The sequence below is a fragment of the Rhinolophus sinicus genome, chromosome 1 (genome assembly GCF_057876585.1).
Source record: "Rhinolophus sinicus isolate RSI-liver-muscle chromosome 1, RSI-T2T, whole genome shotgun sequence".
Classification (NCBI taxonomy): Eukaryota; Metazoa; Chordata; class Mammalia; order Chiroptera; family Rhinolophidae; genus Rhinolophus; species Rhinolophus sinicus.
Window position 1 is genome coordinate 9,786,331 of NC_142501.1, and position 21,423 is coordinate 9,807,753.

Here is a 21,423-nt window from a genome sequence, read left to right on the forward strand (position 1 = left end):
CCCCCCCCCCCAAGTGGTGAGACAGGACAGAATGGCTCCCTGCTCAGGCCAACCTGAGCTCTCCAGCCCCTAAAACACTCCTTACAAGGCGTGTCAGACCCCATCACACCACACAGGCACAGACGCAAGCAATCTCAATCTCTCTCTCTCTCTCTCTCTCTCTCTCTCTCTCTCTCTCTTTCACACACACACACACACACACACACACACACACACACACACACCTGACCCCAGAACACAGACTCCCAGGACCACAATATGGCTCAGGGGTCTCTACACACGCCAATCTCATCCATAGCTCAGGGGCACCCAGGACCCTGAAGGAGGAGAAAGACACAAATAGAGTAGCTGACTGACGCCTGAGCCTGGGCCCATCCAAGAGACCCCTCCCCCAAGTAGCACGACCAGCTCCCCCAGGAGGCCTTCCTACCCCCTGCCACGGCTTCTTGCCCCCCACATCCTCCACACACACCACCCAGCAGACAGTTAAAACCCAATCATCATAAACACTCATTATATAACCAGCCCCAACCTGCTGAGGATTCTTTTACCCCCTAGAGTCCCAGCTTCAACCCTGGCCTGGCTTCATGCAGTGAGGCCTTGGGCACCCCCTGGGGTACTGACCAGGGAGGGGGCCACCACCACCCCAGCCTCCAGGAAAGTTAAACACTGCCTGGGATTCCCCTATTCAATCCCCGCGGCCACTCTCCCTCCGCCAACACTCCAGCTCAGTCTCCTGGACACTGGCCCCAGCTCCGGTCCAGCTGGCCGCAGAGCCGCAGCAGCGGAGGGGCAGCGGGACAGACAGACAGCTTGGGCCCGGCCGGCAGCCTGACTTGTTGAATAAATTTCTGCAGCGCTGGCTCAGCGGTCTTCAGCATTGGCACGGAAAGAACTTTCGTGGCCTTGGAGAAGGGACCGGTCAAAGTTTCCCGTCCTTCCTCCCAAGGCACCTGCCCCGAAGGCACCGGCTGGGGGACCGACCTGATGGACACGCGCGGGTGGGGAGACCGGTCCCCAGAAATAAATAAATAAGTGCCTCAATAAAGAAAGAATCGACGCGCCAAGAAACTGGCATCGGAGCTGAGCCCTCCCTCCCTTCTTTCCCCTTCACCCCCACCCCCACCCCCACCTACCTGGGCATGGACTTGGCTGGGCAGCTGGGGGTCGTCCAGATTAGAGACGCGGAGGTGATGCGTCCTCCCCAAGCCGGAAATTCAGGGGGACCCCCCGGCCCCGCCAGTCGCCCCCCCTGCCAATTCAGGATCAGCTGAGCCCCTGAGGCGCCAGGGGCGGCGGGCGGTGGGCTGCGGGCCCCGGGGCCCGGGCCATGGCGGGAGGAGACCTCAGGCTGACGGAGGGTCGGCAGGGATCCGGCGGGCGGCGAGAAGTCGGCAACGCGGACGAGCCGCGAACCGAGCCGGAGTTGGAGCGCGCGGCAGGCGGCGGGCGGGTGCGCGGCGCTCGGGGGCCGGGGCCGGGGTGGGGTGGGGGGGCTGCGGGGACCGAGCGGCAAGCAAGTGCCGGGAGAGGACCCGCGCGGCAGCCGACGCGGGCGGCGGCCCGGAGCAGGGGCGCGGGGTCGGGGCTGCTTTTCTAGCCGGGATCGGCTCGAGCCACGGGCCCGGGGCTCGAGGTGCGGGGTCTGCGCGGCAGGGGCTGCGGAGGAGCCGGAGCGCCGGCGGTGCGGGGACGTGCGGCGGCGGCGAGACCGAGCCGTGCCGCGTGCGAGAGGCAAAGCCGTCCTTATACTGACACCAAATGTCTTCGGGGAAAGCTGCAGGCGCGGGACGCTGGAGGGGGGAGGCGCGGAGGCGACAGACAGACTGACAGCGGCTGGTGAGCCCCACTCCTCCTCAGAGAGCAAGAAGCCCCCCAGCCTTACGGCCACCTCCTTAAAATTCAGGGTCGTGCCTGGGGGAGGGTCCTATCCCCCTCAGCAAGGGGGCTGCGTCATGTGTAAAAGGGGAGGGATCCCATTGCTGACCACCGCCTGTGTCCAAGGTGCCTGGTGGGCTACATTACACTTTGGATTCTCACTAAGATGCTGTGAGATGCGAGGCGGGGGATCCCCCACTGCTCCAGTGAGAGGCTGTCCATCTGAGGCCACCAGCTCTTACGTGGTGAAGCCAGGCCAGAACTCCAAAGGTTCCCTCAAGACCCAGGCCACCTCTCCACTTCTCACCCACACTAATGCTTCTTCTCAACCTTCAAGACTTGACTGAAAGACCACCTCCTCCAGGAAGGTTTCCATGAGGGCTCTCAAGTGGAACAGATGCCTCTTACTCCAGCTGCAAATGCCCCAGCCTCACCACTTCCCCTGAGTAGTCTGGGCCACAGGAGCCTGAGAAATCTGGGACCACAGCTCAGCCCTCCCCACCCCACATCATCTCATCTCCTTGGAGAATGTGTAGTAGGGGTTGGGAACTGGGCTGGGGCTGGGGCTGGGGTGGGGTGGGGTGGAGGTGGAGAGATGCTGAGGCCTGCGCTGGAGCCACTTGGTCTGACAGATGGGCAGTGCTTTGGAGGAATGTGCACGCACTCATGTTTGATCCCAGCTCTGCCACTTCCCGACTTGCCCTTAAAGTCTCTGAGCTTTTGGTTCCCCCTCTGTGACATGAGGATAAAAATTCATGCTTTGCAGAATGAAACCAGGCTAAAAAATGCTTAGCACCGTACCTGGCTCAACAAATATTTATCCCATCCCACCTTTTAATCTGTCCCGGGAGACAAAAAAAACCTTTGTCACCAAACCAAGTGCAGTCATGTAAGCACACCTGAGGCTGGGAGGTATCACATTGGTGTAGACTGAGCAGGCAGAAGGCGTGCACCAGCGGGAAGGATTTATTTCAGATCACAGTGAGCTTCAGATCAGGAGTCTTCAGGGAAGATCTCATCAAAGGCCAGGGCCTTACACTGGGCCTTGAAGGCTTGGGTAGGATTGAGATAAGAGGTGAGGAGTGGGGCCGGGGAGAGGGGGAGAAAGGGCACCAAGTAGGAGGGAGAAAGGACATATGCAAAGGCAGGGAGGTAGGAAGAAGGTAGCACAGGGAGGCATTCCATGCCCTGATCGCTGGGTGCCCTGCTGGAAAGCCCAGGCCCGGGAGAGTAAAAGTAATCTGGTAGCAAGGCAGAGGGAAGATAGCAACCATTGCTCACTTTCTCTCCATTCTCCTCTGGCAACAGTTATTTCATAAAGTCCAAAAGGCTGGACAGGACCTTGAGAAGCCACCAGATGGTAAATTCTCAGGACTAGATCCTTTCAGCTACAACCTCCCAAAGTGGCCTGCCCAGCCCCTGCTTGCATACCTGGGGTGACAGAGATCTCACCACTTCTTGGGGCAGCTCCTTTGCTCTCTGGGCACCTCAGATTATTCAAAGTTCTTTTTTATATTTAAGAAGAAGTCTGACCCCTCCATGATTCTAGCCCCTTCCCTATTCTCACAGGACTAACACCCCCTCCCCAGCCTCCTTCAAGCATCCCCACTGGCAGGAAGTCCTACTTTATGTCCAACCTAAATACTTTCTGCTTTAAGTAAAGACTTCATTGTCCACTCCTTCCCTCTTCTGCCCACCACACCCCACCTCTTGGCAAGGAGTGCACACAGACTAAAGGTCATGATAGAAGTGGGGATGAGAAACGAGCCTCAAACCTGTGGGGGAATGGGATTACAACTCCAGGTCTCAGCCAGAACCTGTGGCAGTCCCCCTCCCACCCCCCCACCCCACCCCCGGAGTTCCTCACAGGCTGAGGGAGCTTCATTTATTCATTATTGCTATTTATACTGTGTCTGGTATTTGCAGAAGGCTGCAGCAGCCGCACACACTCATCAGGCCCCGCCATGCCCTGGGAGCAGGGGCCTGTCTGGAGGTGGGCAAGAGGGACCCTGTCCTGGAGTCCCCTAGTGTACCCACTTGGCCACTGGGCCAGGCTCCCTAAGCCCTCTCACAGGGACATGGCCCAACTGGGCCTTCACTCACTTCTCCAGCAGCGGCTGGGCATCGCAGCCCAGGCTCACCTCAGTCCCCCAGGAGCTCTTTCTAGCTATTCTAGTGACTGGAAGGGTAGGGAGCCTGTGTTAATGGTGATAAGCAAACTGGGGCTGAAGGAAACTGGGGCAGGATTCCCCCCCCAGGACGTGAGATGAGGTCCCTTCCAGGCCTAGCGAGCCTAAGATCACAGAAACAAAGATTCCAGTATCTTCACAATCCACATTGATTTCTTCCTCAAATACTTACACAGCATTTAGCTGGTCTAAGCCCTTGACAAATATTAACATATTTAATCCTTTCCACAATCTTGTAAATCATCACTACTGTTTTACAGATGAGGGGCCACTGGCATAGAGAAGTTAGGTAACTTGCTCAAGGTCACACAGTTAATAATAAAAGGCTGAGCTGGGATTTGAATTCAGGGGGCCTGGCTCCAGAGTCTAACACGGTTCTAACTAGGATTCTGGATTCTAAGACTCAAACCTCTAAGAGTTAAGGTTTCCAAGATTCCAAACTGCCAGAGTGGCCCCACCTGCTAGAAGAGGGAGGGGCCTGGCCCAAGATACCCTCCCATGGGCCACCCCTACCCCTATTAGAGCACTTTCCCCAGGCATGCACCTGACCACGTAAGAACCAGGCCCTGGGAGCAGCCCACACTGATAGGAGGTAAGGATAGGAGAAAATCAATGGCAGAAAATGAACTTTAACATTCCAAAAGCTTTTATGAAGCATCTACCGGGTACCAGGCCTGTGCCAGGACTAGAGAACATTACCAGATGGAAAGGTCCGGAAGTGCTGACTGCGTGAAACAGGGAGGGCATCTGGAGCCAGGCGTGGAGGGAGGGTGGGCCAGATGCTGAGCCTCCCAGATTGATGGGGCAGGCACTTGATGGGTTCAGAGGGGCCCAGGTGGACCCAGAGCCCAGTCTGGAGGGTTGTGGCTGAATTGGTAAAGGGAGAAAAACCAGAAGTCTCAAGGAAAAGCACGGAGTGTGAAGCAGAGAATAGACTGCAGCGTGGAGAAGGTGGGGTCACAGGAAGGGGAGGCACCTGGGAAGAAATCCCAGAGAGGATGGAGGACTCCCATATGAGCCCTTTGCATGACTCCAGTGCCAGCCCCCTCCACACCCCAAACCTCCAGGAAGTCCAGTGGGTTTTTCAGTGTGTGACCGCCAAGAAAGGAGACGAATTCCTCCAGAGCTGACGTGGACGAGGCCAGCCCTGGGCAGGTGAGCCAGCCCCTCCCCCAACTGGACTGCAGAAGCAAAGGTCAGAGCCAGAGGGGCCTAGGAGGACACTGGCATTCCCTCCGAGTTCCTTGGTGACAGGAATCCCACCCAGGTAGGAAGGGTGGGGGTCCAGCGTCTTACCTGGCTAAGGAGCAGAGAGCACCCCTCCCCTCTGACAGGCGCCCTTTTACTCCATTAGCCCACTTAACCTTGGCACAGTCCTAGGTGAAAGGTATCATGAAGCTCATTTCACAGATGGAAGAGCCAGAATCCAGAAATTAAGTAAATTGCCCAGGGTCACATAGCTAATGAGCGGCAGAAATAGGATTCTGTGCCAGAGCGAATGAGTGTGAGTGGGTGGAGTGGGGGAGGGGTGAGAGCGCCTTCTCCCACCTGCCCAGTACAGGAGGCTGGAGACAGGCAGAGGGAGAAGGGACAGATCTCAGGAAGCCCACGTTCCTGCCAGGTGGGAAGCCCCTGACTCTCAGCCAAAAGAGGCAGCCGATGACCTAGAAGCTTCCTAGGCGGGGCTTGAACAATCCAGTCTGGGTGCGTCTGGAAAGGGCTGCTGGGTGCCCAAGAGTCTGCAAGTGGCAAGGGGGCGTGGAGCAGCAGTGCGTTTATTCCAGCATGAATGTCAGGGAGCAGAACTGCAGGGGGAGCTGCCTAGACCCCCACCCCAGAAGCCCCCCTCACTTCTGACTGGCACTTGACAGTTGGCACATCACCTCCTTTGGGCCTCACAACACCCAGCACGCACAACCTGGCATTCAGTAGGTGTCCAATAGTTGCTGTGTGCATTTCTTGAATGCCAGTGCTCCGAGCAGTCATTTCCAGGTCCATTTTACTGATGAGGAAATTGAAGGCACGAGGGGTGATACGACATGCCAGCAGTCACCCTAGGTGGTCACTCAGTGAAATGTATCAACCACCTACTATGTGCCAGGTGTTGGCTATACAGAGACAAATGAAACCCAGTCCAGCCATGGTCTAGACAACCCAGGTTAAGCACAGAAGAGAAGTGGAGGCCCCAAGAGGAAACTGTCATTTCTGGCAGGGGACAGACGAGAAAGCCTTCACACACAGAATGACCGAGTGAAGGCTTAGAGGGCCAGTGAGAGCTCGCCCAAAAGACCACTAGAGGAAGGTCATTCCAGGCCGAGGCAACAGCAGGCGCAAAGGCCTGGGGGTGTGAAGGAGCCAGACTTGTTGTGGGGACAAGAGAAGTCCCACGTTGCTGGGCCACAGCTTTGAAAGCCCAGGCTCAGCGAGGGGGAAGTAGGGGGCGGCCAGGTCAGGTCTGTTGCAGAAGCCCTACCTGGGTGCAGCCTGAGAGCCAGCCGCAGACAGCACCATGCTGCCTGGAGGCCTGAACTAGCCTGAACTGGACAGGGACAGATGTGAGGGATAAGTTTAGCAGGCAGGGGGACAGGACTTGGACACCTAAGGAGGGCGGGCCCTGGTTTCTGGTCCTTCCCTGGGTGGGGTGGTGCCTGATATCTCCCCAGCACAGCCCCAGCGCTCCTCCCAGCCTGGCTCCAGAAACTCCGCAGCCTGAGAAGGCAGGAGTCGTGCCAGGGGTGAGACTGGCACCGTGAGGGAGAGACAGCAAATCAGAGAGATGGGAAATAAGAGATGAAGGAGGACATGGAAAGAGAGGTGAAGGGAGAGACGAGTTCTGGGGTGATGGAGCCGGAGGGGAGAATGAAAGGAGGAAAGAAGAGAAATCAACACAATTGAGGGGTGCCCTCTACCCTCTGCTTTCTTCTCTCTGCCCCTCTCTCTGTCTGTGGGTGTCTTCCTCCTTTCTCCTCTTCCTCTTGTCTGTCTCCCTTCCTCCTAGGCTGTCTGTCTTCTCCTGTCTCCCGCCACTTTCTCCCTCCGTCCCACGGTCTCTCTGCAGCTCCCTGCTGCCCTAACTCCGTGTGTCTGGCTCCCTCTCTCTCGCTCTCCCTGTCTTTACGGCCTGTGTGTGTAAGTCTTTCACGCACACGTGCTCTTCCTTCCACTCCCTTTTTCTCTCACCGATACTGCCGCTTGGAGAAGGAATAATAGAGCAGGCGACTCTCCCTTTTATCCTCTGCTGGACAAAGGCTGACTCCCCTGCGCCCCGCAGTCAGGCCTCCAGGAAGCCACCTTCAATGTCACTAGCAAGGAGACATGACTTGGGGCGATGCAGGTGGGAGCAGGGCCCTGGGCTAGAGAGGCTGGCCCAGGATGACCTTGACCCCTGCCCTGCAACCATGGGCATTTTTGGAAGCAGGCTGCTGAGCAGCTCCTCAGCCTCCCACAGTGCCTGAAACTCCACCATCAGGCCTGCAGGCCTTTCTTTTCAAGTTTTTGTTTGTTTGTTTGTTTGTTTGTTTTTAAAGATTTTATTGGGGAAGGGGAACAGGACTTTATTGGGGAACAGTGTGTACTTCCAGGCCTTTTTTCCAAGTCAAGTTGTTGTCCTGTCAATCTTAGTTGTGGAGGGTGCCATTCAGCTTCAAGTTGTCCTTTCAGTCTTAGTTGTGGAGGGTGCAGCTCAGCTCCAGGTCCAGTTGTCATTGTTAGTTGCAGGGGGCACAGCCCACCATCCCTTGCGGGAGTCGAGGAATCGAACTGGCAACCTTGTGGTTGAGAGCCCGTGCTCCAACCAAGAACTGAGCCATCCGGGAGGCAGCTTAGCTCAAGGTGCCATGTTCAATCTTAGTTGTAGCGGGTGGAGCCCACCATCCCTTGCAGGACTCGAGGAATTGAACTGGCAGCCTTGTGGTTGAGAGCCCACTGGCCCATGTGGGAATCAAACCGGCAGCCTTCGGAGTTAGGAGCATGGAGCTCCAACCACCTGAGCCACCGGGCCGGCCCTCTTTTCAAGTTTTGATCTTTGGGAAGGATCATGGAGCCTCGGTTCCCCAGCTCTGAGGCCAGCTCCATTCCTATGCCAATTCTGGGTTTGGAGAAAAATCCCCAGTCCTGCTCTCTGTTTGGCCGTGGTCTTCGGTGGGATAGAAAAGGCCTGAATCAAATGTTACCACCTAAAGAGTGCCTTCACATCTTCAAGGCCAGTTCAGACATCTTCTCCTCAGAGATCACACCAAACCCAGTCAGGGGTCCCCCACCCACACTCCAGCCCTACCTCTCTCCCTTCCCCCACCAGACTGCAGCCCTGCAAAGGAGGGCAGAGCTGGGCGTAAAGTGGGTGCTGGAAGTTTGTTGCAAGAATGAATGAATGGTTCTCACACAGGAGGGTATGGCAGGGCCGCTTTGTTTCTTCAGTAGCTCCTCTCTGAGCCCTGACTGTATGCCCGGCACAGTCCTAGGCGCTGGGGGGACAGCCATGAACAAAATGAAGTCCTTGCCCCCATGGACCTTATATTGTGGTGGGTGAGTCAGAAAAATACATAAGATAAATACGTGAACTATGTAGTACTTTAGATGATATCAGTCTGTAGAGGAAAATAAAGCAGGGGAGACAGATAGAGTGAGGATGGTGGGTTATTTTAAGTGAGAGGGGCTCAGGGACATGAGCTGACTCAAATCCTGAAAGCGCACCCTGGCTGTGGTGTAGAGAATGGACTGGGAGGAGGTATTGTTACTGGTCTACACCCACCCTGGGCAAGAAGACTGATGCTTTCTCAACAGGCTCCTTGGTCCCTGATGCAAACGGCCCCTGACATCTGGGCCCACCTACCCAGCTGAGGGCCCAGACACTCCTCCTTCCTGATGAGTCCAGGCTGGGCCTCAAGTTGCCCCACTAGCCCCTTGGCGCCTTTCTCACCCCCTCATCTATCTCTTATCTTTCACTCTCTTACACCATCCCCAGAGCACACGTGTTCCCTTTCATAAAACCTTTCCAGGAATCCTTAGTGGAGGGCGGCAACACAGACCACAGAGGGATGTTAGAGAGGTCTGGGGGGGGGGGGGAGAAGGAGGGAATGAGGGAGGAAGGGAGGGAGGGAGGGAGGGAGGCAGAGGTTAGGCGAGGCTTCCTGCAGTGAGACGACTTTCAAGATGTGCCTCAAAAGTGGCAGTGGCCATGCGCAGGTTAAGCTGGGGGAGCACTTCCAGTGGGAGTATCCAGCCTCCAATTCTGTTTGAAAGTCAGTATAAATTATAAATACACAGTTGAGGAAGCAGCATGAGCCAACCCATTGAGAAAGAAAAGAACACACCTGACAGAGAGGCCTCTGGTCCCAGGGACTCATGTACCCTCACCTCCCTCCTCCTGCACCTCCACAGCCATGAATTCCCCCCTGCCCCACCCCGTAGCCTGGTGAGGTGAGCAGGGTCATCACGCTCCTCTGGCAGATGCAGAAGCAAGGACCAGAGAGGCCAAGAAAATGGCCCAAGGTCGCACAGCAGAAAGTGGCAGAACCCAAAAGCCAAGCCTGAGTCCACTCTCTAGATAGCCTAGAGCCTGTGGCCACCCTGCTCCCAGTCTATAGGGACCTGGGGATCCCCCTGCACCCTAAACCTTCACAGGAAACTGGGGGAGGGGTTCTCCACTACTTAACCCGGAGCACTCATTTCTGGGGCACAAAGCTCCCAAAGGAGAAGAAACATACAGAGACACTGACACAATCCTCACATTCCCGTATGTCCACACACACTGACACATTCACATAGATACACAAACAGCATAGACACCCTCACATGTACGCCCAAACAGATATAATTTTTATTAAATACACCCTCACACCAAGACACGAATTCACACAGACACATTCACACTCCTGTCAAGTACACACAGCACGTTATTATTATTACATTCACACAAACACAAAGACAAGCACAAATATACCCTTTTTCAAATGCACTCAGAAAGGGAGAGAGACAAATTAAAGTGATAGAAAGAGGAGAGAGACAGACAGAGACAGAGAGATAGAGACAGAGACAGAAAGACGGAAAAAATCAAGGAGAGAGAAACAAGGACTGAACCAGCAGATCAGGGAGGGAGTGAGTTTACAGTATCCAAGGGGAGAGAGATTTAAAAAGATAGGAGACAAGAGCCTTAAAGATGGAGAGAAAAAGATAAGGAGGTAAGGAGGCAGTGAGGGGACAGAGAATGAAGAAGGGGAGAGAGAGGGGAGAGGGAGCCTGTGATTGGAGCCTAACTTTAGCTGCAGCAGCACTGATGACTCATACTTGGGGAGAGCGTGGAGTCGGCTCCAGGTTTCTGTTTATATACCTCGATGAGCTAAATATACAGGCCAAGGGGTTCTTCTGTTCTGGTCCAGCAGCTCCTTGCGTTCTTCCTCCTGCCCGCCCCTCCCCTCCCCTCCCCAAGGCTCTCTCTCGCTCTCACTCTCCCTCTCTCAGTGCCCAGCCTGCCTCTCCTTCTCCCAAGCCCTCAGGACTCTGTCTCTGCCCTCCTTTAGTGACCAGCTCACATCCTGCCCTTGCCTGAAGCTCTCCCCACCAGGATACTGGCTGTCAAGAGCTGACCATGGGTTTTGGCTCCAAGCTGAGAAATAACATGATCCAAACTGCACCTTTCAAATGCAGGGAGGTCAGGTGGGAGGGGGTGATGTTTGCGCAAGGTCACACAGCATGCAACTCGCTGAGCCACAGGAAAGCCTCCTGGGACTGCCAGGCCAGAAACTCCCCCAGCAGGTGGGGGTGAGGGCCTGGGGTGGTGGAGCTGAGTGCCCAGGGGCAGGCAGGCTGGGGGCTAGAGAAGGAAGAGGGAAGCACGGAGGCAGAGAGAACACAAGCCAATGCCTGCAGAGCAAGGAAGAAATGGAGTTGGGGTTGGGGAGAGGCCAGAGGAAGTTATCAGGGTCTTGGAAACAAAAGAGAGAATCCCATTGGCAGACTCATCTCTGGACCCACAGGGAGCTCCTCCGATACCATCAGCCCCCAACCCCGCTCCCTGCACCCAACCTCCTGAGTGGGCATTCGAGGCTACCCAACCAGCCCAATTCGCCTCCTGTGAATCCCGCGACGTGTCGCTGTCCATGGTGCTGAACCTCCCCATCGCCCCTCCCCCGCCTAAAAAACAGTGCCCCTTCCCACCCACACCTCTCCCAGCAGCTCAGTGGGGTTGGTGGGTAGGACTGAGGAGAAGGAGACAAAGGACAGGAATTGTCGGGGAGGTGGCCCCAGCCAGAGATTTTCAGGGAGAGAAAGCATCGTTTTCAACTAGCCACAGTGACCGAGGGGAACACAAGTGAAGGCGGCTCACAGAATGCGGGACCAAGGTGGAGTGAGATGTCTGCCAGGCTGGGCAAGTGTGGACGCGCACAAACCAATCCAGGCCAGAGGGCGGAAAGTGGGCGGGCTGAGAGTAACGTCCTCAGCAGAGCTGAACCAAAGTGCTTCTAGTTTTCCTGTGTTTTATTACCCATTTGGATAAAAAGGTTGTGAGTTTTCACACTGTCACAGAACAAACAGAGCTGTGACTTCCGTTTCCCAGGGTAAGTGGCTGTTTCCTGTATTCCTGACAGTTCCATCACATTCCTGACAGGAAACGTAGAAGAGCACTAACCCTCCCTTTCCCCACCATAGGCCAGGCTCAGGAGCCTCGTTCCCTGGCACACGTGCCCCCCAATGTTCCAGTTACATTTGCCCCACCCCTACACTGTCTGGTGCCTCCAGGGCTTTTCATATGCTGTTCCCCCACCTGAAATGCCTTCCTTTCTCTCCTTTCTCCTTCGAGGCCCAGCCCCTCTGTCTCCTCCATGGGACACTGCAGGGCAGGAAGTACTAGCTCATCTCAGCATCCCGGGCAGCCTGCACAGAGACTGTCCTACCTATTCACTGAGTTTCCTTCTAGATAAGTGAGCCGAGCCAAAGAAATGAATGGCTAAATAACCTAGGATTGGGGAGGGGTGCATACTGATGCCTCCAGCAAGGAGGGTGTTAAAGATGTTCAGCAGGAGAGGTCTCCAAGTTCTTAGATAGGAAGGTACTGTCTAAAGCTACCTTAAAGATAATTTTACAGACTCTTCCCTTTCTTTCATTGGGCAGATGAGAAAACTGAGGCTGAGAGAGAAAGGGCCTCGTGCAAGATTATCCAGGGAGATAGTGGGCATCCTGAAGCCACCTGAGACTGTAAGGACCTCCTTCTGAGTGGGAGCAGGTGGGAAGGGGGGTGTTCTCTCTCCTAGGCCCCTGGGTCCCGTCTTGGCCACACACACCCCTCAGAAGAGAATCTTTGCCCCACCCCCACCCCTGCAGAAAGATGACCCCGCCTTCCCTCCTCCACTACGTCACTTGCTAGAGGATCCCAGCCATCAAATAATGACTCCTAATTTAATTACATTTTTAATCTATTCAGGTCTCCAGGGAGCATTGAGCTGGAATCTGAGGAACCACTCAATAGTTCCTGAGAGGGAGGGAGGATTTCCTTTCCTGTTTCAGGGAAGGGAGAAGGATCCTATTGTCCCCTGGGAATGTGTGCGCCCCCTACTTTCCATGCACAGAACCCCTCCATCAGACATGGGCTTTGGGACAGCAGGGTGCTGGGCAGAGGGTGGGGAGGCGGCCGGGGGAGGAGGCAAGGGGCAGAGGGGAAAGCCCCCACCTGGTGTTTTTAAAGCCAGGAATTGGGTGTGGGTTCATTTCTTGAGGGTCTTCTCTTGTCAAGCACTTTATCCAACTGAACTTGAAACTCACCTATTACTATCTGCATTTTGCAAAAGAAGAAAGCGAGGTTCAAAGGAGAGGCAGTGACTTGCTCAAGGCCACAAAGCAGGTAAGAGGCATAACCAGGACTCAAGCTCTTTCTGGCTTGAAGCCCCTGCTCACAAGCGCCACCTCCACAGGGGTCTCTAACACACACACCGCCATCCCCATCTCTGACAGGTTACCCCAGGGAAAGACTCACCGGCCCTCGTTGTACCAGTGTCTCAGGAAAGGAGTTGAGTGGAGCTACCAGGACCCCTTGGGGCCATCTCCCGCCAGTGTTCACCACGCCAGAGCCCCAGCAAGGGCTGGCCACCCAGGACTCCCTCCTAGAGCGAGGCTGCCGAGTTGTGCTGTCCTCAGACCCTTCTGGGCAATTTCAGGGACACGATCTCAGGCAGAGAAGCTGGCGGACACTCGAGGCGCCAGGTACTGACAGTACCGCAGCTTCAGGGAGAATTTCCCCAGTCTGAAGGCCATCCTGCCAGGACACAGGTTGCCAGCTAAGGAGTGAGCTCCCCATGACAGATTACAGCCACAAAACCAATGAACACTGCCTCCTCCCAAACAAGCCGCGCCGTCCAAGTTCCTTGAGACTGTGGACACCATCTGCAGCCCACCAGCCCTTCCAGGCTTTACCGTCTCTCATCCACACTGTCACCCTGCTCCATGCCCGCCTTCCTGCTTCAAGCCTGGGTGTGCTGAATCTCCAAACAATCCCTGGCACATAGTAGGTGCTACATACATATTTTGTACCTAATGAATATTTCTTCTTGACACTCATTCATTCATTCATTCAAGAAACATCTGCCATGTACCTACTACATGCCAGCCACCATTCTAGGCTCTGCAGCTACAGGTGAGAAGAGATATACAGACACCCTGTGGTCCTCACATTGTGACTGAGAAGACACTCGACAAACAGGAAGAAGTACAACAGGATAGTCAGAGAGTGAGAAGTGCTATGGAGAAAAGCAGCAGGGGAGGGCACAAGTCCTTGAAGGTGGGTGTTATTATTCATTTTGCAGATGAGGAAACTGAGGCACAGGCAAAGTCTCTGGCCCCTGGTCCCAGCCAGATCTGCACCAAGCCATGTGACTTGTCTGTGCTGGAAGCCGCCATGTTATATAACCGGGGTGGGGTGGGGTGCGGTTGTCTTAGAAAAAGCCCCTGCTGAGAGCCCTCCCAGTCTCCCCCTGCTCTCAGGCAGCTTGCTGGGGTGCGACATGTGCGGTCACACAGGTCTCTGCGTCCCCACCCCCAACCCACACTCAGAAGGGCCTCATACTTGGTTTAATGCTCTGCTCTCACCATCTTCATGAATTTTGAACAAGGGGCCCCGCATTTTTATTTTGTATCGGGCTCCACAAATATGTAGTTAGCCCTGCCTTCAGGGCCACAAGGCCTCCAACACATGCCCTCCCCTTCCCCTCCGCTCCTCCTCTGACCTGCCAGCCGTGTCACACTAAATCAAGGGCCACTGTCGGCTATCTCCTCCACCAGACTCCTCCATGGTGGGGGGAAAGAACAATTCTTTGCAAAACCCAGCACAGGGCAGGCACAGAGCAGAGACTGGGGAGTTTGGGCTGCGTGGGATGATCCGGGAGGGACGGAATACACTTTCTACTTGGAGATCCTGCATTTCCCCTCCGGCCACATCCTGACTCCTGTTCTGGGCTCCTCACCCAGACGCAGTCTCTCGGGATGTACCCCGTTAGGGGCTCTGGGGTCCGTAGAAGTGTCCCTTACACCCTGTGTGGGGTGAAGAAATTCAGACATTTCACGCCTTCTCTTTTCACAGGTTGGCAAAGGAGGCTCTAAGGGGCTGACTCTCCTGCCAGCGAGGACATACAAGGGCGAGATGACGCTTGTTCTCCTGGAAACCCCCCTCAGCCACTTCAGCGCTCTCAGGTTTCCTCCTTTGTATTGAGGAAGCCCCAGGAACCTGGCCAAAGGCTCAGCACACCCAGAGGCCTCAAGCCCCAGCTCCTGGCCAGGGAAATAGAGGGGCAGAGGCGTAGGCGTCTCAGTCCTCTGCGTTCTCGAAGCCTGAGCCTTCAGGGGACTGGGATTCTCACAAACAAGCAGACACAGGACGCTGAAGCCCTGACAAAGCCTGCACCTCATCCTCCTGCCTCAGAGCCCAAGCCTGACCTCGTGGGGGCTCCTGGGGGACTGTCAGGAAGGGAACTGGGGGGTGGATTAGTCAGGATATGATAGGCTATGCTGCAGTAACAAAGAGGCCTCGAAATCTCAGAGCTTTGACACAAATAGTTTATGCTTATTTGTGTCACAGTCTAACTGGACAGTCCCCTGACATCCACAACACATTGTACCAAGGTCATGGTTGCAAGGAAAATGAGCTGGAGATTGGAAAGGGTGCTTTCTAGAGCCAGGCCAGGCCCAGTGTGGTGTCATCCACTCCACCAACGTTCCTTTCACCAGAACCCAGGTCCCGGCCCTGCCTAGTTGCAAAGGAAGCTGCAGTAGAGGTGGGAGAGACAGTGTAAATACCAAGCTCTATCCTCTCCTGATTGGTAAGGGAGTTAATGCACATCCTCTCTGGGAACTGAGCCCCCATCTTGTCCATAAGAGTCCCCTCCAAGACCAGCCCCTTCAGCCACACCTTTGTTCTTACCAGCTTAGCATTAAGAACTCAAAATCAATCGTCAGACAAATTGCCATCACTCGTCATCCCACCCTTCCTCTCCCTGCCTTTAGTATAAGGCCACAGTCACCCAAGAGTTTAGGGGCTGAAAGGTTTGCCCAGAAGAGCCCATGCTCATTCTTTTTGTCATAATTGTTAATTTATAATTTATACTCTCCACTAGTTCCAAAGAGGATTTCTGAAAAAGTAAAATAAAAGATCAGAAACCATTTAGGGAATAGGAGTGAGCTAGATTTACTAGAAAGTTGAAATGAATATTTATTACAGTTGAATAATATAGTAATATAATAATGTAATACATTACATGTATTGCTGTAATACAGTAATAATACTATTCAATCTGAGCTTCCTAGCAGCAGAAGCAAAAAGGGAAACAACTTCTTCCTCCATATATTCATCCCTTCCTGCTGCTTTTGCCAGCTCTCTTTTCCCATCCTAAAGTTCCTCTTTATCCTCCCTTGTTTTCAGACCCACTGGGGTAGGGGGGCAGAAAGACCTCCCCCATTTTTTAGATATTCACATCCCGCTTGCAAGGAAAGAACAGCATAAAGTCAAATGGCTACAGGATTAGTGTAAGGGAAGACTTAGCCTGAAGAACTGAGTCGCACAGGACTGGAAGGTCACACCCACACCATCTTTTGGGTCCTTCTCCAGCGATGGAACAGAGGCTAGAACTCCAGGGCATAAGACACCTTGACTCCACATGGGGTGGGGACCAGGCCATGGCTTTATCAAGTACCCTGGAACTGCATTTGGAGGGCAGACCCCCTTCTCTGATGTCCCCTATACCAATTCACTGAATCGCCAGGATGACCCTGCAAGAGAGGTCTGTAATATTATCCCCAATTCACAGATGAGGAAACTGAGGGAAGAAGGGGAAATGACTTTTGCAAGATTACCCAGCTCCCTTCCCCCGAAGACCCAGCCTCAGGGCAGGAGACCCCCAAGCTGTGGGTGAGATGCTTAGAGTTCTGGGAGGGTTAAGAGGGGGGCATCCAGGCGGTCCCCAAAATGGCCAGGAAGGCTCAGGAGATGGAGATGGCTCCCCTCTCCCCACACCCAGACTTCAGTTGCCATGACAACAGGGCCTACATTCTGGGTGTTTGTTGGGAATTTGCATTTTAATGGGGGATGTAATTAGAATTTAAAAGCTGAGGTTGAAAGGGACAGAACCCTTCCCATCCCCTTGGGAGCCAGAACTCCCCTCCCACTCTCCACCTGACACTTTCTAGTGTCTGTCCCCACTGCCCAAGAGGAGCCCAAGCAGAGAAGTGACTTATTCAAGGTCTCACAATTAGGCCAAGTCCCCAGAGTCTGGGCTCCATCTGCTCTGCCTAAAGAACCCCCATATGACCCCCTCCCTGCTGGTGGAGTATTAATTGGCTGGGAGAAGGAGTGTTGGCTTGTTGAGGGCTCCCCAAGTCCTTTCCTGAGTCTTCCAAGCTCACCCCTTCCTCACACTGAGCCTGAGTTCACACCTAATCCACCTCCCTGCGCACACGGCCTGGCTCCTTGTATGAGCTCTGCAGATGCTTTTTGAATGAATAGATGAATAAGTGACAGGTCCAGAGCTCAGCACATTCCACGCAACCTCTCATTGCACCTTCCAACAGACCTGTGAAGGAGGCTCCTCCAGCCCCCACCCAACCCCACACAAAGCTCAGAGAGGTGATGTAACCTCCCAGGTCACACAGCTGGGAAGTGGCTAAGGCTGCATTTGAACAGACCTGCTGACTCCAGGCTCCTAAGCATGACTTTCTGTGGCCTCAAACCACCCCATGTGCAGATCACAAGAGCATGGCGCCCAGCGGCTCCACACCCATGCAGGCCATGCCCACAGACGCACGTACAGGTCCCATGTGCACATGGCTGGCCCACAGGGCAGTCACTTATTTATAAACATATAGCGCTTCCTCAGTGCCTTGTGCTTCGCACTCACTCCTCACAGCAACGCTGTGAGGTAGGGACTATTATTATATTCAACTCACAGATGAGGAAACTGAGGCACAAAAAGGTTATGCGACTAATCCAAGGTCACACAGCTAGTGAGTGGAAAAGCCAGGAATCAAACCTGCACAGCCTGGCTCCAGAACCCACACTCCTTCTAGACCTCCGGACCCAAGAGCCAGGAGCTCTGCTCCCCCACCACCCTCAACCCTGGGAAGAAGGCTGGACAATACTTCTCAAAGCCCAATTCACAGAGGAGCAAACAGGCCCAGAGAAGGAAGGCGGCTTGCTTTTGGACACACAGCTGTGTGAGCCCAGTCTATCAACCCAGGGCATCTGTGTCAGCCGTGGGGACCCCCACACGCCCCTGCCTATCTCCCATACGGCCGCCGGCCGACAGTCCCTTCTCCCACCAGGGGGACATTGATCTGGGACACCGAGAAGTGATTGCCTGGTGACAGCGTGGTCAGGAGGAAACAAGAGGTGAGACACAAGCATCATTTTTTAGAAAAGAAATCTAGAGACTGGGTCAGAGCCAGAGAGACCCTGAGAGGGACGAAGGAAGATGAGACCAATTTAGAACCAGCCAAGGCAGAAAATGGATTTTCTCTTGAGTTCTCATGTAAACGCACTTCAAAGCCACTGATGGCAGGAGTCAGAGGTGAGAGGGAGAGAGGGAGACAGGACTGGGCAATAACGCAGGGCAAGGCAGCCCAGAAAAAAAGAAAGGGTGCAAACACGTGGCGATGGGAAATCACCTGTCAGAAAAGGCAGCTGGAAATGCCATTTAGGTTTTCAATTTGAAGGTGGAGAGAGGCCAGGAGCTTGGGGGGGGGGGGGGGGACCGAGAAAGAGGAAGAGATGGAAAGAAAGAGGATTCTGAGACAGGAGAGGAGAGGACAGAGACATGAGCGACAAGAGTGAGAGATAAAGATACGGACATAAAGGACAAAATAAAGACAGAAGAAAGATGGACAGAAAAGCAAACGCAAATTATAAATCCCAGGTAGCCGCCCAACACACAATGAAAAAGGCCACACACACTCAACAACCACTCACACACTCACACATACCCATGCATACTCCTGCTCAGGACCCAGAGACCTTGGTTCCAGAGTTGACTCTGCTCTTGAACTGCTGGGTGACCTTGCAGAAGACCCACCTCCCTCTAACGCTTGGGACTCCCCCACCCCCGCGACGATTGGTGAGGTTAAGATGGTTCCAGGAAGGCCAGGGCATATGGGCGACAGGGGTTAGGAAACACCCTGTTGTTTCTTCTGTGTGGCCGAGGGCCCCAGATGAGCAGGCACTGAGGGGGCACCCGGGGAACGGCCAGGGGCAGGCAGGGACCCAGTGCTTCCCCTTCCAGATGAGGAAACAGGCTCGAAGCAGCAAAACTGCTCGATCAACATAATGCAGCCAGGCTATGGGACCCAGCCAGTGAGACCCCATGACGCACCCTCCACCAGGGAGGACAGAGCAGGAGGAAGTTGTCGTCCCTGATCCTGTCCCATCAGGGGTCCAGGCTAGGCCTGGCACTTCTTAGGTGCCCAAATGTAGGCACCTCATTCTTGCCCAGAGTGGGAGTGGACACGGCTGTAATACCGACTGCAAACACTGGGCACTGACCCACACAGTCCCTGTTCTAGGTGCTTTGCAGGTATTAATTTACTGGCTCCTCACACACACCTTGTTAGGAAGCCAAACCCCATTTAACAGAGGAGGAAACTGAGGCACTCTCTGTTATGAAATTGCCTAGGGTCACACAGCCCCCTGCAGCCTCCCCAAGAGTGAGTGCCCAGCTGCCACCCTGTGAACACTTTTCCAGAAGGAGGCCTCATCTCCCCCCTGGGCAACCCAGCCTGACGGCTCTGCCTCAACTTCCCCACCCACTCCTCCAGGCCAGGCCCAGGAAGGGTCTGTAGCCCGGTCTAGAAGGCTGCGGGGCAGGGGCGGCAGGAAGCTGGGTCCACGCGGGGCTGGTTGCAAAGAGCCAGCGGAGGCCCAGGTGTGTCCCGACCTCACACTCCTACACTCCAACCGGGACGGCGGCAGGCCACTTCGCGGAATCGCACGGCTCGAAAAAGCTGTCCTGCGGCGCCGCCTAGTGGCGGAAGGGACCGCGTGGCCCCCGAGTCCCGCTGAGCGCCGCCGCCGGCTGTCTGGCAGAGCGCCCAGCAGGAATCTTCCGGTCCCTGGCGTCCCTATTCGCTGGGACATTGGAATACAAAGAATTCCTCCACCCCGGGGACCGTGCGCTGACCATCCCAGGTCGGGAGGAGGAAGGGGATACGGTAGAGCTTGGCCTTTTGCCTTCCTGAGGGGCGGACTCACACATCCCATGACCACCTGGACCTCTCTACCCGCCTCCCTCAGGTGACCCAAATTCAGCCTTCACCTATCTAATTTGTGCCTTTATGAAGCGCTTACTACTATCTGCCATGCACTGTTCCAAGCGCTAGAGATACAACAAAGAACAAAACAAAGATCTCTGTCCTGGTGGAGCTTACGAGGGGGCATGGTGGGATAAGAGACAATAAACATAAGAAAGAAAAAAACAATCTGGCTATTTTAGAAGCAGGAAAAGAGTATGTCTGACAACATCGCTGGGCTCAACGCCTCCCCCCACCCAGACCCTTAGGGCAAACTCATGAAGTTTGGACGCCAATTAGACTACTCTGTCCTCATGGCGCCCCTGGGGCCACTCCTGTCCCAGGGGACATTACCACACTACAGGGTCCTCCTTCTTAGGACTCTCCCATTTCACATAGCTCCTCTTCTCCGCAGTCTCCTGACTCCCAGGGCTCGCCGGCCCCCTCCCAGCGCCACACCACTGCTCTCTTGAGCGGCTGGTTCCGGAATGCAGTACACAAATGCTCAGGCCAGCGTCTCTGTCTTGATTCCCAGCTTTGATACCACCTGTGTGACCTGGGCAGGTTCCTTGGTCTCTCTGTGCCTGTTTCCTCACCTGTAAAATGGGGAAAACAGTTGTTCCTACTTCAGAATCATGGGGTGGGGCAGGGGTGAGTCAACAAGTGTGAAATACTTAGAACAGCACCTTGACGTGATTTCGTTATTATTAATGTACGTCTATTTATTTAGGCGTTTCTCTCCCTCCTGGCCTAGCTGATGGAGGTTAGACAGTGAGGTTCATCCAGAAGGGACCAGCGGAGTCATCTCCGTGTCCCACACTCTCCAATGTCGGGTATACTAGACTTCAGAACATGTTTACTCAGTAAATTCAGTGGTCCCTCCTCACTCCATTCATTTAGAGTGCCTTCTGCATACCAGGTGATACCGGATTAGGAGATGCAGACGGAGTAATGAAGATAGGGTACCTTCCCCACTGCAAGAAGAGTAGTTTCTAGGACAGAAGTTCTCAAATTATTTTAGCCTAAGAACCTCTTTTAAAAAATTCAGGATCCCAAAGAGTTTTTGTATAGATACCTATTGCTATTTACCATATTAGAAACTAAAACTGAGAAAATTTTTAAATATTTATTAATTCACTTAAAATAACAACCTCATTGCATGTTGACATTAGTAACTTTTTTTAATGAAAATAGTTGTTTTTTCCAAAACAAAATAGTGGGAAAACACTGATATTGTTTTGCATTTTTGCAAATATCTTTAATGGAAGACGGCTGGATTCTCATGCCGCACTCGATCTGTGCGATATGTTGCTTTGGTTGAAGTGTATTAGAAAAAAACAGCTCAACATTTTCCTTTTTCGAAAAAATTGAGAATACTAACACACCGCCCCGCCCGGGCTTGCCGGACCGGAGAGGTTTGACCCACCAGGCTGGGCTAATGGACCGTTTCCCGAGAAGGCGCGGCCTGGAGCGTAAAGGGGCAGTTAGGCTGGGGTTGGACAACAAATGCGTCCTTCCGAGCGGTGGCCCCTCCTCCGGCTCCCGCCCCTCCTCCCTCTCAGGAGTAAACCAGCAACCCCTACGCATGCGTCCTGAGGAAGGT

At 54.3% G+C, this 21,423-nt stretch overlaps 1 protein-coding gene across 5 annotated transcripts in view; it reads right to left on the minus strand.

The window, feature by feature from the left end:
* CACNA1I (calcium voltage-gated channel subunit alpha1 I) overlaps positions 1–1,980 on the minus strand; it is a 110,785-nt gene extending 108,805 nt beyond the window's left edge. The window contains exon 1 of one of the 5 annotated variants that reach the window (XM_088796383.1): positions 1,137–1,980. The gene's annotated coding sequence lies outside the window, so the exon portion shown is untranslated. The remainder of the gene's footprint in view (positions 1–1,136) is intronic. The other 4 variants (XM_088796379.1, XM_088796381.1, XM_088796380.1 and 1 more) reach the window with 4 other exon arrangements.
* Positions 1,981–21,423: the final 19,443 nt, after the last annotated feature.